Consider the following 17,416-nt stretch of genomic DNA (forward strand, 5'->3'; position numbering starts at 1 on the left):
TCTCTCCTAAGTAAATAAGTAAAACCTTAAAAAAAAATTTTTTTTCACAAAGCCTACACACTCCTTGAAATGAGAACCACCTGAAGGACTACGGAACACTTAAGACACTGAAGCTTCTTGGCAGTTTAGACCCATAAGGCTGGGCTTTCTTTTTCATCATCCAAAAGGTGAGGTGTTTTTTTTTTCTTCTTCTTCTTCTTCTTCTTCTTCTTCTTCTTCTTCTTCAGTGGTCTGCATGTTCTATAATCAGCCAGGCATTTTTGTGTTTTTTTTGTTTTTTTTTTTTTAAAAAGGGGTAAGCCCGGGTGGCTCAGCAGTTTAGCACCGCCTTCACCCCAGGGTTTGATCCTGGAGACCCAGGATCGAGTCCCATGTCAGGCTCCCTGCATGGAGCCTGCTTCTCCCACTGCCTGCATCTCTGTCTCTCTGTGTCTCTCATGAATAAATAAGAAATCTTTAAAAAAAAAAAAAAATCCCTCAAGAGTGTTGCTTTGGATTTTCTTGTTGTTGTTGTTTTATTTTTACTTCCTGTTTTACAGGATGTAAAACCACATTTAGAAACGGTGGTGCATGCCAGCAAGGCTTCACCTCTCAAGAGTAATAAGGTTCTTCACTACTTCTCTCACCTTCTCTATTTAAGATAAGTTTACTCAGTTATAGCTATAATGATTTCAAGTTGACATCATCACCCAGAATTAAGTGAAAGTCTTACTTTGCTACATATGAGTGCAGTAGAAAATAAAACAATCAGAACTCTGGCCAAAACCTTAAAAACCAGGGGCACCTGGGTGGCTCTGTGGTTGAGCGTCTGCCTTCAGCTCAGCTCAGACGATCCCAGCCTTCAGCTCAGTGACTCTGGGGTCCTGAGACTGAGTCCTGCATCCGGCTCCCCGCAGGGAGCCTGCTTCTCCCTCTGCCTATGTCTCTGCCTCTCTGTGTGTCTCTCATGAATAAATCAGAATCTTTACCAAAAAAAAAAAAAAAAAAACACTTAAAAATCAAGCACCCTAGGCAAACTTCTCATTACTTAGAAATATTCACTATTCCAGGACATTAGCATTCTAGCTCTGGCGCCTGCCATCAGGAGGAGGGAGGAAAGGGGCACTCTCTATCAATGCCCTGAGAAAAACTATTTGCTACACGTTAGATGAAAACTAACCTCTGATATCACAAAGTTATTAAGCATTTACAGGTTAAATTTCTTCTAGCCATTCTAAAAGGTCACATTTTAGGGCACCTGGGTGGCTCAGCAGTTGAGCATCTGCCTTTGGCTCAGTTTGTGATCCCGGGGTCCAGGGACAGAGTCCCACATCAGACTCCTCATGGGAGCCTGCTTCTCCCTCTACCTGAATCTCTGCCCTTCTCTCTCTCTCTCTCTCTATCTCTCATGAATAAATAAATTCTTTAAAAAATATAAAATTAAAAAAAAATAAAAAATATAAAATTTAAAAAAAGGTTTTAGAGAGTTAAACAAGTAACTGGAAGGCAGAGGGATTTCATCATTTTTATTTAACCTTGACAAAAAAATTCTGATTTTCAAAATGTTTTATGTTGAGAAAAGGCCAACATTTTTATATAGTGAACCAATGCATACTGGTCTCTTTACAAGTGGAAAAAGAGTGCCTACAGATTTTCAGGATAATAAATAATTCACCGCACAGATGCCAAGGGCAGAGCTGGCAACCTGGGTCTTACCCTCGGCCAGCCAGTAAAGACACTGTAATTCCCACAACCACCTCAACCTAGGTTGGGGGTGGTGGTGTCCAACAAGCCTCGGCCCAGCAACAGAATTTCCAGTCCTTTCAGCCCTTGAAAACTTCAGCTGTATTAATGGGACAGACTTCTTTTATTTTCACACTGAAAACCCACTTAACTCTCTAGTCACTGAACCAACTTCAAACCTGTGGGATTTCTTAAGTTTGAGAATGGTGTCTCTAAATATTTTCAACCACAATCAATTCCCCTTACCCCTTACTGCCTAAAACGTTAAAACCACACAAATTCAGCAGCTATCCAAACCAAAAACTCAAGTGTCTATCACTCAATTATACCCATAATTAGTCTTTTCAAAATCAACCTTTCTGGGGCACCTGGGTGGCTCAGTGGTTGAGCGTCTACCTTTGGCTCAGGTCATGATCCTGGGGTTCTGGAATCAAGTCCCACATCAGGCTCCCCATAGGGAATCTGCTTCTCCCTCTATGTCTCTGCCTTTCTCTTTCATGAATAAATGAATAAAATCTTACAAAAAAAAAAAAAAAGGCAACCTTTCTGCCAATTACATAACATTACAAGACATAAGCAGGGGAAAATAACACACAACTCCATTCTGGTGTATTTCCCTCCAGAGAGATTACCTTTTTCTTCATAAGGCAGCCGACTCTTGATCTGGGCTCAGGTCATGAACTCAGGAAAGTGGGATCCAGCCCCTCTTCTGGCTCTGGGTTCAGCAGGGAGTCGGCTTGAGATTCTCTCCCTTTCTCTCAACCTCTTCCCCCACTTGTCCATCTCTCATTCTCTCTCAAAATAAAATAAATAGGGACCCCTGGGTGGTTCAGCAGTAGAGTGTCTGCCTTCGGCCCAGGGGTTATCCTAGAGTCCTGGGATTGAGTCCCACATTGGGTTTCCTGCATGGGGCCTGCTTCTCTTTCTGCTTGTGCCTCTGCCTTTCTCTCTCTGTGTGTCTATCACAAATAAATAAAATCTCTAAAACAAAATTAATGAAATATTTTTAAATTCTAAAATTGGGGTCAGGGCAGCCCAGGTGGCTCAGCGGTTTAGCACTGCCTTCAGCCCAGGGTGTGATCCTGGAGACCCGGGATCGAGTCCCACATCGGGCTCCCTGCATGGAGCCTGCTTCTCCCTCTGCCTGTGTCTCTGCCTCTCTCTCTCTCTGATGAATAAATAAATAAAATCTAAAAATAAAAATAAAAACAAAATTGGGGTCCAAGGGATATTAAGAGGCCACCTCCATTCTGGAGAATTTATATTTGAACAGAATCTGTGGCCTCAAAGCTCAGGAACTTTTTTATTACAATAGCTTGGGAGGTTCAAATAAAAAAAAAAAAAGTAGGATAAAATGCTTAAATTTTCCAAGTACTCCACTATCATAATAAACCACTGCTTAGGGGATCCCTGGGTGGCTCAGTGGTTTAACACCTCCCTTTGGCCCAGGGCGCGATCCTGGAGCCCCGGGATCGAGTCCCACATTGGGCTCCTGGCATGGAGCCTGCCTCTCCCTGTGTCTCTGCCTCTCTCTATGTCTATCATAAATAAATAAAATCTTTAAAAAATAAAAATAAAAAAATAAACCACTGCTTATGTTACAAGGGGACAGAAGGTGCTTAAAGTTCTAAATGAAATACAGCAGCAGCAAAACTACACTCAGTAAGCCTTCATCTTGGCCCCAAAAGCAGCAGTCCTACTAAAGTGCTTCGAAGGTTTTTTTTTTTTCTTCCCACAAAGACAACTATTCCATTAATTATTTTCCTTTATCTCTTGTGCCAACTGTAAAAGCCATGTCCCACACCTTGACCTAGATTATAAAGAAAACCTTACTTTGAGGACAAATGGGAATGTGGCTGAAATCATCACCTAGCATCATTCCTAGTCAATCAAATAAATCAAAGTTCATGATCCCAAGTGTATCCTTTCAAAATCACTGAAACACTTCCAAAGACAGTCTTTAAACAATTCAACAGATATTTCTGGAGCCAATTCTATGACTACTGTCATACCCTAGACTGGCCCCCTAAGTGATCACAGACCATCCTTTTTTTTTTTTTTTTTTAAGATTTTATATATTTATTCATGAGACATACAAAGAGAGAGAGAGAGAGAGAGAGAGAATGGCAGATACACAGGCAGAGGGAGAAACAGGGTCCATGCAGGAAGCCTGATGTGGGAGTTGATCCCGGGTCTCCAGGATCATGCCCTGGGCTGAAGTCGGCACTAAACGGCTGAGCCACCGGGGCTGCCCCATCCCTATTTTCATTAAGCATCCAGTCCCTTCTTTCACAGGGACAGATGAAAACCAAGTGTTACCCATTTGATCAATCTTGTTATAAGTTCTATGTGGCTTTAACAAGGTGGGATGGCACATTCCTTGGAAATGATGATTAAGAAGGTTAAGAGAAAGCATTATTTAACTAAGACCCAAAGGCTAAGTGGGAATTGCCTTGTAGATTTGGAGAGGGGAGGATCTGCAGAGGCACCAATGATGGACACACAGCAGGACCCTGGTCCAGAGGATCAGCATGTGTCGAGGTCGTAGGAGAATAAGGCCCACCCATGTCCCAATCTAGGAAATGGTAGGCCAATGTACCCAGAACATCAGGAGTTTATAGAGTGGCAGTGGATCACAGAGGTGGTTTGGCAGGGGAGGGACCATACAACCAGGGTTAGGACCTTACCATAAAAATAACATCTGTAGTTCTGGTACATATATAAAACACTATTTTTAAAAAGTATTAACTGTGGAGGAGGAGCAGAGCAGAGTTAAGCACAGAAGGATAACAAAAACAGACATGGAAACACAGCTCTGTCTGACTTAGCTCAAAAGATACCAAGAATAAGATCCATCCAACAGAAAAGGAGCCACTTCATAACAGAAACGTCTTCATAAGAATTAACAAAGTTGTCTTTAAAGTGAATCATTTCCTAAGCCTTTTAGGCCTTCTGTGCTGATTATTTCTAAATGTCTGAGTTCCAGGAGCTGAGGATTGATACTCTCTCTTTCATATAGCTTTAAGATAAAACTGGAAAAGGTGAAATGCACAAAAATTTCATTTGAAATACAATCAAGAAAACACATACTGAAAATTTTTAAGACAAAAACTTTTAGCATTTGAGTTCAATCTTTTTTAGGAAGTTTATCAAGCAGGCCAAGCTCAACCCCCACAGAGCACTGACTAAACAGCAGTAATAAACTGACACAGCATGCAATCAGACAAGCAATGCATCCTCATTTTCACCTATTAACTAACAAATATCTTGCTATTAAAGAAAGCTCATCCATTACACTTACCACGTGAGGGATGAAGGGACTTACACGAGGTAATGGACAGATCAAAACACTTATTTTGGCAACAAATGCAGATTATGCTCTGAACCAGCATTTACTGACACTGTCTAATTATGTTATTTAATTGATAATGGGCTCATTGCCCATATGTAAAATAACGCCCCTGTTATATTAGATAAAACATAACCCTACTACATCAAATATACTTAAAAAACCAAGGCATACAAAGGTGCTTGAAAGATATTCTCCAATACAAATTTAACTCAATGTGTGGAAAGTTCTACTTGTCACAGTATCCACATTGTAATTACAGCTAACATGACAGCCACTAGTCATAAGCAGCCCATCTGGTTTAGAGAGATGAAAGGCACTGCCAGGGCAATGTGATTAGCATGGCTAGTCCACAGAGGGTCTAGAGAAGAACATCTGACAGGGCAACACAAGTAAGAAAGCAGACACAAAGTGAGAGCTGCAAATGAACTCAAGACTATGTGACATCTTTAAAAACAAACTTCTGGTAAAACTTCTCGATATTCTTTCGCCATTAAAAAATATATTTAGAATTTAAAAACCTCTCAACGTTTCAGATTTAGATCAAATTCAGCAATATTTGGGGGCAGCTGAGAGACACGCACAAAGGACAGAAAAATGTCATAGTTCCTTGGTCTTTGTTTCCTCCCATCCCATTCAGGAGGGCCAGCCTATCACAGGAGATCCGGCTCCTCAACACAAAACTACAGAGAGACCAGCAGCTGAATGGAGGGTGGGGGAGGAAACACCACCATAGGGATCCAATTCAAGGGTCACAATCAAAGTTGAGCAAGATGTTTTTCCTTTTTCTTTTTTTAACTACAGTTTCAAAGTAGTATCACAGCACTTGTGCAATCAGTCTCAAAAGACATAAAACAGAACAAGTCTTCCCAGACAGCAACATTTAGTAAGAGAAATCAAGGTCCCAAAGGCATCAAATACATCGTCTCAGGGTCTCTGATTTAGAACTATTCAAGTTATGCCATTGACTGGGTTTGCACAAACCAAAAATAGCAACTGTGTCAATGGCACTTTTTCCACCAGCAATATCATGTTACATCGTTTTTGCTGAATGCCTCTCATCAATCCTCCATAGGTACCAAAATATTCTAAGTTTTCCCATTCGACAACTGTGCACACTTTCACTCCTAGGTTGAAATGGAATGTTAAGTGTATTACTCAAATCGCTTTAGAAACTCTCACCTTACAAGAAAGCCCGGAATTTCATTTTTCTACCGGGAAATCTGCAAAACCATCCCGTTCTTGGAATGGGATATAAAACCTCCTATAACCTGTGGAAATCACGAAATCCGGGCATACTGCATACTAACTGGTTTTCAAAGAACAGGGTCCTCCTGGGCCAGCTTCGTCTTCCAAAGTCCCTTCCAAAAAAACCCTGGGAGCCGGGAGACAAGACGAGCTCTCCAAAAGAACAACAAAAGCAGAAAACCTGGTTGGGGCACCAGGAAAAGAGCAGACCTCAAGAAAAACGAGGGCCCGTCCACCTCCCCGCACAGCCAAGACAAGAGATTCAACAGCACAATCCCTCTTTGAGAGGGGACTGAATCCATGTGGCAAGGCCAACCACACACACACACACACACACACGCACGCACACACACTCGCACTCGCACTCACAGCTACCGCCCTGCCAGGGGATGATGAAATGAGGAACGGAAATTAACATTTCAGGCAACGTCTCACATTGTTCCTTGAGGCCAAGGACTGCTGTTGCAGCCGCCACCGCCACCGCTTCCCTCCCACCCGCCCCCCGGTCCCGCCTCCCCTCCCCCCGAGACGACACCCCCGCGCCGCTGCCCCGCATTCCTGCCCCTCCGCGGGCCCACGCGCGCCGCCTGCACCCCCGGCGCCCCCACTCTCCCTTCACGACTCGGGCTCGCCCGCCCCCTCCGGCTCGGAGCCCGAGAGCCGCCTGCTCCCGTTTCAAAACAGTGATAATAATAGGGACGCTGGGAATAACAACTACAACCCACAGCGCGGAGGCCCCCGCCCCGGGTCAGAGGTCGGCGCACCCGCACCCCAGGCGCCCGGGGCCCCCGCCCCCCGAGCGCAGCCTCCAGCCCTCGCGGCAGCCCCGGGCCGCCCCGGCCCCCCGGCGCGCTGCACGGCCGCCGGGCCCCCCGCCCCGCCCGGAGACCCCCGTCTGTCCCCTCGCGGCGGCCCCCGGCGCCCAGCCCCACCCGGAGCCCCACCCGGAGCCCCTCGCGGCCGCCCCCGGGCCCCCCGGCCCATCGGGAGACCCTCGCGGCGGCCCCGAGCCCCCCAGGAGCCCCGGGAGCCCCCCTCGCGGCCACCCGGGCCCCCCAGGCCAGCCCGAAACCGCCAGTCGGGCCCTCACGGCGGCCCAGGCGGCCCAGGCGCCCCAGGAGCCCCCGGAGCCCGCGTCAGCCGCTCACGGCGGCCCGGACCCCCCGGAGCCCCAGGTCGGCCCCTCAGGCCCCCGGGCCCGCCGGCGCCCGTCGCGCTGCTCCGCCCGGAGCGGAGGCCTGCAGGCCGCACGGCGGCCCCGTGCCCCCGCCCCCGCCCCGACCCCCGGCCCGGCCCGCGGCGGCTCTCACCGGCTCCCGGCTGCACTGCTCCGCGGGCTCCGCGGGCTCCGCGGGCTCAGCGGCGGCGCGCGGGCGAGGCCATGCAGCCCCGGCCCGTCTCCCGGCCCGAGCGGGAAGGCGGCGGCGGCGGGCTCCGAGCGCCGGCGAAGCGGCGAGGCCGGCGGGAGGCGAGCCCGCCCCTCGGGCGCGGCCAGGCTCGGGCGGCGCCGCGGCGGCGCGGGCGCTCACTGAAGGGACGTCGGGCCGCGCGCTCGGCGGCGGCGCCTCCCCGCCTGGGGCCCTCGCTCCATCGCGCTCCGGCTCCGCGGCCTCTGGCTCCGGGACCCGGCGGCGGCTGCGGCGGGCGCCGGCCGCATGAGACGCCGCCGCCCATTGGCCCGCCGTATCCGCCTCCGCCATTGGCCCGCTGCGGCCGGGCACAGGGCTGCGCACGTCACGGCGTCGGGGAGGAAGTGCGCCGGCGGGGGTGAAGGGGCGGTGGCAAGAGGGGCCGCGGCGGTGACAGGCCGGGGGCGGGGCCAGGAGGACGTCCGGGGACGGATTGGTCAAGGTCGTGCGTCCCGGGCGCACGGCACGCTGGGGCAACGAGCAGCTGGATTGGCTGCTGGCGCCGAGGGGAGGGAGGGCCTTTTGTTCTCGGAGGCGACGATTGGTCTCTCCAAATGCCGGAAGCGACGAGGGGGACGGCCGAAAGACGGGGTCTGGCATCCACCGAGCGGGAAGACGAGGTGTCCCGAGGGCGGCCGCGGCGCTCATGCACGGTCCCCGAGCCGCGTCCCCGGGGGACGCGAGTGGCTGTGGCTCCCTGGGTGAGCCGGGCACCTCCTCGGGAGGGTGGCCTGCAAAGTGGGTAAAATGCAGGCTGGCGACCCCACGCTCGTGTCAACCTGCACGGGAGAGTCAGGGGTCAGCACGTAGTGTGACCACGCTCCTCCGTGGGAAGGGTTGAGAGCCACTGACCTTCGCCGGTCACATCCTCCCTACAGGGAATTTGCCTGGGAAACAGTCGGACGAGGTGAAAACGAAGCCGTGTAACAAAAACAGCTGCAAGTGAGAACTGCAGCGGGGAAAGAAGTGCAGGGAGAGGGGAAGTGTCGCCGGGGACAAGGCCCGGGTTGGCGGAGCTCGGGCGGGATCCGAGGACCGGGGGGGCCCGGGGAGGTGGCTTGAGGAAGAGGCGAGTAAGTCGTGGGAGAATATTCTAGGTCTGCTGCCCAGGATAGCTTATGGCCACACAGGAAGCACCAGAGATGTGGCTAGTCCGAAATGACAGGTGCTGTGAGTATAAAATACACGCCAGGTTCCTTTTTTCTTTCCTTTTTTTTTTTTTAAGATTTTATTTATGTATTCATAAGAGACACACAGAGAGAGGCAGAGTCACAGGCAGAGGGAAAAGCAGGCTCCCTGTAGGGAGCCCGATGCAGGAATCCATGCGGGATCACGGCCTGCCAACCGCTAAGCCACCCAGGCGTCCCAGGTTCCTTTTTTCCTTTAACATTTTACCTATTCAGGGATTCCTGGGTGGCGCAGCGGTTTAGTGCCTGCCTTTGGCCCAGGGCGCGATCCTGGAGACCCGGGATTGAATCCCACGTCGGGCTCCCGGTGCATGGAGCCTGCTTCTCTCTCTGCCTGTGTCTCTGCCTCTCTCTCTCTCTCTCTCTGTGACTATCATAAATAAAATAAAAATTAAAAAAAAAAAACATTTTACCTATGCATCCGAGAGAGAGCGAGCAGGGGGATGTGCAGAGGGAAAAGCAGACGCCCCAGAGCAGAGAGCCCGAGATCCTGACCTCAGCCGAAGGCAGACGCTTGCCCACTGAGCCACCCCGGCACCCCAAAATACACACCAGATTTCAAAGACTTAGCATGAAGAAGAAGAGAACATAGGATATCTGATGAGTACTTTTTGTATTTATTACATGTGGATAGTCGTTTGGATAATGGCATTAAATATAGTGTGGGAATTAATTTTATCTCTTTGTAATCATTGCTACAAGGAAGGTTTTTTCAAGATTTTATGTAGTTTGAGAGAGAGCATGCACGAGGTAGGGAGGGGGTGGGGGCAGAGGAAGAAATAGACTCCCTGCTGAGCAGGGAGCTGACCCCATCAGCCGCGGGCTCCATCCCAGGACCCTGAGATCATGACCTGAGCTGAAGGCAGATGCTTCACTGACCTCACCAGCAGAGCCACCCAGGTGCCCCCCTGCTAGAAAATTTTAAATGATGCCGCAGCTGCATGCTGAGTCCTGGACAAAGGGGCAACCTAACTGGTGTCATTAAGGTAAAGAGAGGTGTGGTGGCTCAAGAGCCAGCATTCAACACACATACCTAAGGCTCTTAAGTTCCACCGTTTGAAGAACTATATTATATATGGGGTGATGGTGGCAGAGGAGGAGGTGCTGTTTAAGTTAATTGGTGAAGAACTCAGATATAATGACTTTTGAAGAGAACCACGGAGTGAAGAAGCAAGGCATGATTTGGGGAAGAGCACCCCAGATGGGATGGGAAGGAGCCCTACAAGCAGAGAGCAGAGTCCAAGCAAATGAGATAAAGGACGTGCCTGAGCAGAGGTCCTGAAGTGGAGTTGGGATCTCACCCAACTGAATGAAAAGGCAAGCCACCAGACTGTCGCGGGAAGATGAACCATGCACGACCTGGCCTCCCATCGAAGGCTTGCTGTGGAGATGACAAGAGCACAGAGAGGGCGGTGTGAAGGAGCAGTGCAATCCACAATCGTGAGACAGTTGGGTCTGAGGCGTGTTTTGAAGATAGAGTTGGCAAGATTCTGTGGGCTCTAAGAGAAAGAGAAGGGTCCAGGATGAAGTAGGCACTGGCCTGAAGGACTCCAATGGAGGTAGACATTTGGGCTCACATACTGAGAGTTCAGTTTCGTACGGTTAGGTCCAAGATACTTGGGCCTCAGTGTGGATGACAGGTAGGTGGGGGCAAGCAGGTCACAACAGAGCGTGGAAAGATCACTGGGGCAGGTGGGGCCTCCCATGCACACAGGACGTTTAGCCTGCAGGCGACACCTGCCAGTGCAGGGCTTCCATCAGGAGGCACAGGAGCAACATCCTATTTTAGAGCAGCACGGGGGAATCCCTGGGTGGCTCAGCGTTTTAGCGCCTGCCTTTGGCCAAGGGCATGATCCTGGAGTCCCAGGATCGAGTCCCACATCGGGCTCCTGGCAGGGAGCCTGCTTCTCCCTCGGCCTGTGTGTCTGCCTCTCTCTCTGTGTCTCTCATGAATAAATAAATAAATCTTAAAAAAAAAAAAAAAAAAACAGCATGGAGGGTGAGACCATGACAAGAGGCCAAGTGAGAAGCTGTAGCAATAGTTGCCGAGAAGAGAGACACAGGAAGGGGGCTGGGGATGTGGTAAAGATGGCAGACTAGGAAAGCAGGGGCTGGGTGGCCTGAGCCAGGCAGCCAAACAGCCAGCAGGGCCACACCTTCCAGTATTCCCCTGGAAACTAGGAATTAAATTTTTACGGGACATTTCGATAAAAACCATTTGTCAAACATGTGGCCAAACAAAGCACATCAGATCCATAGACTCCTCCTCTTGATTCCCACAGGGAGTTCTGCAGGGCTTCCCAGGGAAGCCTGTTTGTTTTAGCGCAGTTACCTGGACCACCAGGAGATTCTGATGCAGGAAACCCAGTTCCTGCCAAAAGCAGTTACATCGCAGTATGTCTCTGTTCCCCTAAAATCAAAAGAAGCTAATTGTTGATTAAACATAAACCATCATGCAGAATTCAATAAAATACCAAAAAAAAAAAAAAAAATAAACCGTCAAAAAAAATGAGCCATCATATGTGGCTCTGGAAAACTCTAGTGCCCAGGTGATTCTTGATGCCCTCCCAGAGAAGAAATACTGTGTCCTATGTTTTGCTCCCAGCCCAAGGTACTCGACATGACTCTCCCCCCTCCCCTGGACACCACCCTTCTGCTATGGCCTGGGAGAGTGATGGGGCACCGGTGGGGCCCTTCTCTACCTTACAGAATTGCCAAAGGTCACTGCTAGAAGAGAGTCAGCCCAGCCACCTTGTTTGCTTTCTACTTCCTTTTCTATACAAGTGCAGAAGTGGCCAGAGCAGGGCCACATTCTGACACCTTCCCTCTGTCTCTTTCCTCATTATGATGGGGAAATAACTCATCCGGGTTTAGGCCCAGCCAGCCCACCCCCAGCCCGTGGTCAACCCCAGCTGGCCAGCATTCTTAGCATTAGAATTTGGAACCCCAGCCAGCTTTACAATAAATCATGACATGCTTTCCAGTTACCATAGCTTTGTGATGCACTGCTCTCCCAAACCTCAAGGGAAGGAGGCAAGATTCAGATGTTCCTTGGACCCCTGACCTCAGAACCACCAAAACTACCCCATAATATTTAACTGTATACCTAACCTTTTTATTGTCTACCAGGTCGTTTTGTTTTGTTTCCTTTTATTTTAAAGATTTTTTCTTTTGTTTTTTGTTGTTGTTTTGTTTTGTTTTGTTTTTAAGAAAGCATGCATGTGGGGCGCCTAGGTGGCACAGTGGTTGAGCTTCTGCCTTCAGCTCAGGTGGTGATACTAGGGTTCTGGGTTTGAGTTCAGCATCAGGCTCACTGCCCAGAGCCTGCTTCTCCCTCTACCTGTGTCTCTGCCTCTCTCTGTGTGTCTCTCATGAATAAATAAAATCTTTAAAAATGATAATAAAAAAAATCATGTGTACCCTCATGCAAGTGAGGGGAGGGACAGAAGAAAGAATCCCCAGGTAGACAGACTCCCCACTGAGTTTGGAGCCCACTGCCCATGAGGTCATGACCTGAGCAGAAACCAAGCATCAGTCACTGAACTGAGCCACCCAGGTGCCCCTAGTCTACCAATTTTTATGTAATTTTAAAATCTAAATATATGAGCTATTCTTTTCTTCAATCAGTTTCTCACAAATCCAACTAGAAAGGTTGAGAGTAAAAAATAAGTCTTCCTAAGACTTTTTCCTAGTGAGGGTGTCATAATATTGCATAATGTGTTTTATGTAATGAATGTCAGCTTGCAGAAAGCAAGGAGCTTACTCAGCTGGGAGGTGGATTGTGTACTCATTCAACAAATGCTGGGGTCCCTGCTGTGTTCTGGACAGTGTCACAGCAGGGACAGAACACAAATCTCTGAAACACTTTCATGGCCCAGACAGGATTTCAAAGATGGTCCTGTGGTTCTGCAGCTGGCATATGACATTCCAGAAGCTTTGGTGTGTGGCCATGGTCAGTAAATGACACTACACCCATCTGCAGCCCCTCTCAGTTTATGAAGGGAATCACAGATTTACTACCATAGAGACTTTGCCCTTGGAAATCCCTAGAAACTAGCCCCTGGGAATACAGTTGAGCTTTCCTGGGACAACAGCCCTCTGGCCTGTGCCAGCACTGGGAGTAACCACGATAGTCCATTCAGAACCTTTCACTAATGCTGAATCCAGTGAAGATTTCCTAACAAATTCCCCAAGTCGTCCCCAGAGACTTCAAGATGTCTTTAGCTGAAAAGGTACTCACAAAGGATAATCTTGAAACTAATCTGAGGGCAGCCCCGGTGGTGCAGCAGTTTGGCGCCGCCTGCAGCCTGGGGTGTGATCCTGGAGACCCAGGATCAAGTCCCACATCGGGCTCTCTGCATGAAGCCTACTTCTCCCTCTGCCTGTGTCTCTGCCTCTCTCTCTGTGTGTCTATGAATAAATAAAATCTTTAAAAAAAAAAAAAACTAATCTGAGTAACCTTTTAAAAAAATTTTTTTCAGTAATCTCTATACCCAAGGTGGGACTCGAACTTATTACCCTGAGATCAAGAGTCACACTGCCAACTGAGTCAGCCAGGTGCCCCCATGTTCCCTTTTTAATTTAATGAAACCCATATATATCTTTTTTTTTAAATATTTATTTCAGAGAAAGAATGTGTGCTTGAGCAGGTGGAGGGGCAGAGGGAGAGTCCTGAAGCTGACTTTCCACTAAACTGGGAGCCCTATGCCCTACCGGGCTCCATTAGAGGACCCAGTGATTGTGACAGTTTAAATCAAGAGTTGGTTACTCAAATGATTGAGCCACCCAGGAGCCCCAAATTCACAAATCTTTGTTAAAATAACTCTAATGATGTTAGAATAGCCATGATTGACACCATGGGTTCATTCACCAAGTGTGGTCCAGGAGCCCCAGGGGTCCCCCAAGACCCTCTGTGGGGGTCAGCAAAGAGTCTGACAGTTTCGAGGGCATGGCTGCAGGCTGTTGACAGAGGTAGCTGTTCTCAAGAGGGCAATAAAGAGGGCAGCCCGGGTGGCTCAGCGGTTTACCGCTGCCTTCAGTCCAGGGCCTGATCCTGGAGACCTAGGATTAGTCCCGTGTCAGGCTCCCTGCATGGAGTCTGCTTTTCCCTCTGCCTCTCTCTCTCTCTCTCTCTCTCTCCCTCTCTCTCATAAATAAATAAATAAATACAAACCTTGATTTAAAAAAAAAAAAAGAAGGCAATAAAAGTCACTGGGGTCTGGAAGATTAAGTTACATGTCCCTAGACTCGTTGGAAGGTGTACAAGGTGGGCAGCCCTGGTGGCTCAGTGGTCTAGCGCCTGCCTTCGGCCCAGGAGACCCTGGATCGAGTCCCATGTCGGGCTCCCTGCATGGAGCCTGCTTCTCCCTCTGCCTCTGTGTGTGTGTGTGTGTCTCTCATGAATAAATAAATAAAATTTTTAAAATATTTTTAAAAAAGGAAGGTGTACAAGGTAACAAGGGAGAAAGAAGTAGTCCCATTGAGTAGTAGCACACAGTGTGGACAAATGGTGAAAAGCAGTGAGCCAAGAGAGAGAACCACCAGGCTTTTTAGCAGCTTGGGAGCTAACGGATGGCCCCTGGAGCTGTCCTGCAGGTCACTTACGCACCTGCCTGGTGGTGAGCAACAGAGACTTCTGGAGGTAGGTTTGCTCTGCGGTATGACCAGGCCACAGGAACCCAGATGCCAGTCACTCGGCACTTTCCTGCAGAAGGCAGCCTGGGAATGCTCACTCACTCTCCCTCACCAGCTCTCTGGGTGGAGAGGGTGCTTTATGGGTATACATACCTGTCAAAACATGATTACACATACTGGGGACAGCAGAGATGTTCAGTATTATAGGAATTAGCAAATTGTGTCACTGAAACTCAGCTTTGCACCTTTAAAAAGTATTCAGAAAATGAAAGGATAGATGTCATAGGAGTTAAATAAAGAAATGCTACTGGGCGGCTCCTGTGTCTCAGCACTGAATGCTGGAGGTACCCCCCGCCACCACCACCCCCCCCCCGCAGTGGGCCTGCACATAGCACCTATACTGTCCAGCAAGCATGGCTCCTTGAGCCCACACACCCCAGACCTCCCAGAGAAACGCTTTAGTCCCTTCCTTCTGCCCAGAGGTGGATCATAAACATAGTCTATGGGCTCTGTTTCATTTTGTTTATTCTGTTTACGAAACTGTAACCTCATGTAGGATTGCCTTAGGGCCCAAGTAACAAATGAACTGTCAAACAAAATATGCGTAAAACAGCAGGGACAGAGATGTGGCCAAACCCAAATTGCATGCTTCGATTTCAGGAAAGTTTAAAGCCAAAGCACCCTCCTCTCTACAGATAATTTCCAACTTAACCTGACCAGCTCTAAGGCCTCCTCCAACCAGGGCTGGCTGTGAATTCCAGAAACACAGGATCCTCTGGGGAAAACAGCTAAGTGTACCACAGGGAGGGTCTGGCGCCTCGCTGCAATCTGCTGGTATGTGTCTGTAATATCCAATGATCCGTGGGGGAAGGGGGCTGAAGTGAGACCCGGTTCAAATTCTTTGTAGAAGTGGTCACCTTGCCCTCTGTCAAATCAGCCTGTAAATTACAGTGAAACAGACCCTGCCTGAAACTGTTCCTCTCACACCTGTGCCTGGTGGCTGCTACCCCAGCTGGCTTGTCCTACAGGGGGGCTGGTTGAGTACTCGGCCCTTCTCTAAGCAAGGGCAGTCATGTGCTGCTGACCCCGTGATCATTCGGCCACCAAGATAAACATGAGGCCACCCCAAGCTTTCCTGTGCCTCTGAGAAATGAGCTCCCTGCAACCTGTCTATCCCATTCCCCCCCACCCCCCACCCCCACCCCCTGCATCCAAGCATATCCTCCTGGTTGGGCTCTTACAAGCCCTGCCCTCCCCCTTCCCCACTTCTGGTCAAAAGGATGTTCATAAAACAGACCAATCAGTCTCCAGCTCAAACTCCTCTACACCCTCCTCCCACTTGAGCATGGAGGCAGGGTCCTCACAGCAGGGGCAGAGCCCAGCCCCGCCCCCCCCCCCCCCCCCCCCCCCCCCCCCCCCCCCCGCACACTGTTGCCCACAAGGGTGCTGGTCCCTCCACTTTAGCTCCCGGAAGTCTGCCCTGACCATCTCATCTCATGCTTTCCTCTTCTCACATGCCATGTGCTTTGCTGGTTTGGTTGACTCTTGTTTCTCACTAGGATGGATGCTCACTGAGGACAAGCATCCATTTGTTCACTGCTGTGTCCTCAGCACCAAAGACCCAGAGTGTCTCTTAAGGGAAATTCCATTTTATCCCATAAAAATCTACTTTTTTCTCCAGTTCTTTCATTTTCTGCAACTGCTTTGAGGGCCTCTCACCACCTCCCCCAGAAACTACCCCCACCTGCCCAAGGCACCCCTCCTCCCCTCTTTTCTTCATCTTTGCTTTGGGACCAGTAACAGCTTTGAGGGGGTCTTTCCCTCACCCTTCTTTATCTCATCCTTTCTTTGACCTGTTTTTGTCCTTTCTCTTTTTGTTCTGTGTTACAGAACCTCCGGGAATGAGCTAGCAATCTCTGAGAAGAGGGAGTTGGAAGTTCTAAGTGAACAAAGGCAGGCTGGCAGAAGAGGCAGGGGTGTGTGGGAACATTTGCTTGTCGCTGTGCCTTGTCCAAATTCAGTGCAGTTCATGGGAACTTCTACAGAACACGTCCACCCCTGATCTGCTGAAAGGCTGTAAAAGTCACAGACCTCTAGGGTCCAGGCCCAACCAGCTGGTGGGGACAGAAGGGCACAGAGACCTCGTACTGTCCTCCTTCTGGGGGACAACATGCTCTGTCCAACCCCAAGAAATGGAATCACCCTGCTGACAATTGCTGGCTGTAGATTAGAGTGGAGACACAGCTGATTGATCACAGCCACATCCCAGAAACAATCAAGCAGAGGATCCTATTGGTTACGTGGCACTCCTGTCTGAGGGACCACATACAAAAAGTGAATGCCTTCTTCCTTTGAACATCTTATCATTCACCTAACAAGTAACCCCTGGGGCCAGGGAGATAGCAAGCTAGTAACTTCCAGGAACATCCAGACATAGTCCCTCTTTTCTGGGAGCTGAACCAGACAAGGTTTCTGAACCCACAGTGAAAGGTCAAGGAGGAACCCCAGGGCTCTGGCCAGTGACCACTCCCCATTAGCTAGTGAACCTGGACAGGTGAACCCCAACTTGGACCAATGAAAGCCCCAAATCCCAATGTACATTTGCATCTAAAGAAAGGGATTGGCTCATAATGAGGAATGAAGTGGGGGATCCCACCTACTGTGACTGGAACTAGGGACACAAATTGGCTTATCCCAAGCCTCACCTGCAGCCCTTGTTTCTTTATCTGTGGGCCAACTTCTCTCCAACCATGGTCAGCTTTCTCCACATGGTGTGAAAGGGCTGACAGGATACTCAATCCATACCTCTACTCCATGATCCCAAAGGCAGAGTCCCTTCTTTCTTCTTCTTCCTTCTTCTTCTTTCT

At 49.4% G+C, this 17,416-nt stretch overlaps 1 protein-coding gene across 6 annotated transcripts in view; it reads right to left on the reverse strand.

Moving 5' to 3' along the window:
• The window catches only part of ANKRD11 (ankyrin repeat domain 11), a 190,755-nt gene extending 182,974 nt beyond the window's left edge, over nucleotides 1-7,781 (reverse strand). For 5 of the 6 annotated variants that reach the window (XM_077891162.1, XM_077891165.1, XM_077891159.1 and 2 more), the window contains exon 1: nucleotides 7,630-7,780. The gene's annotated coding sequence lies outside the window, so the exon portion shown is untranslated. Of the gene's footprint in view, nucleotides 1-7,629 lie in introns of all 6 variants that reach the window. The other variant, XM_077891167.1, reaches the window with a different exon arrangement.
• Nucleotides 7,782-17,416: the final 9,635 nt, after the last annotated feature.

This window comes from Canis aureus, chromosome 3 (assembly GCF_053574225.1).
Source record: "Canis aureus isolate CA01 chromosome 3, VMU_Caureus_v.1.0, whole genome shotgun sequence".
Classification (NCBI taxonomy): domain Eukaryota; kingdom Metazoa; phylum Chordata; class Mammalia; order Carnivora; family Canidae; genus Canis; species Canis aureus.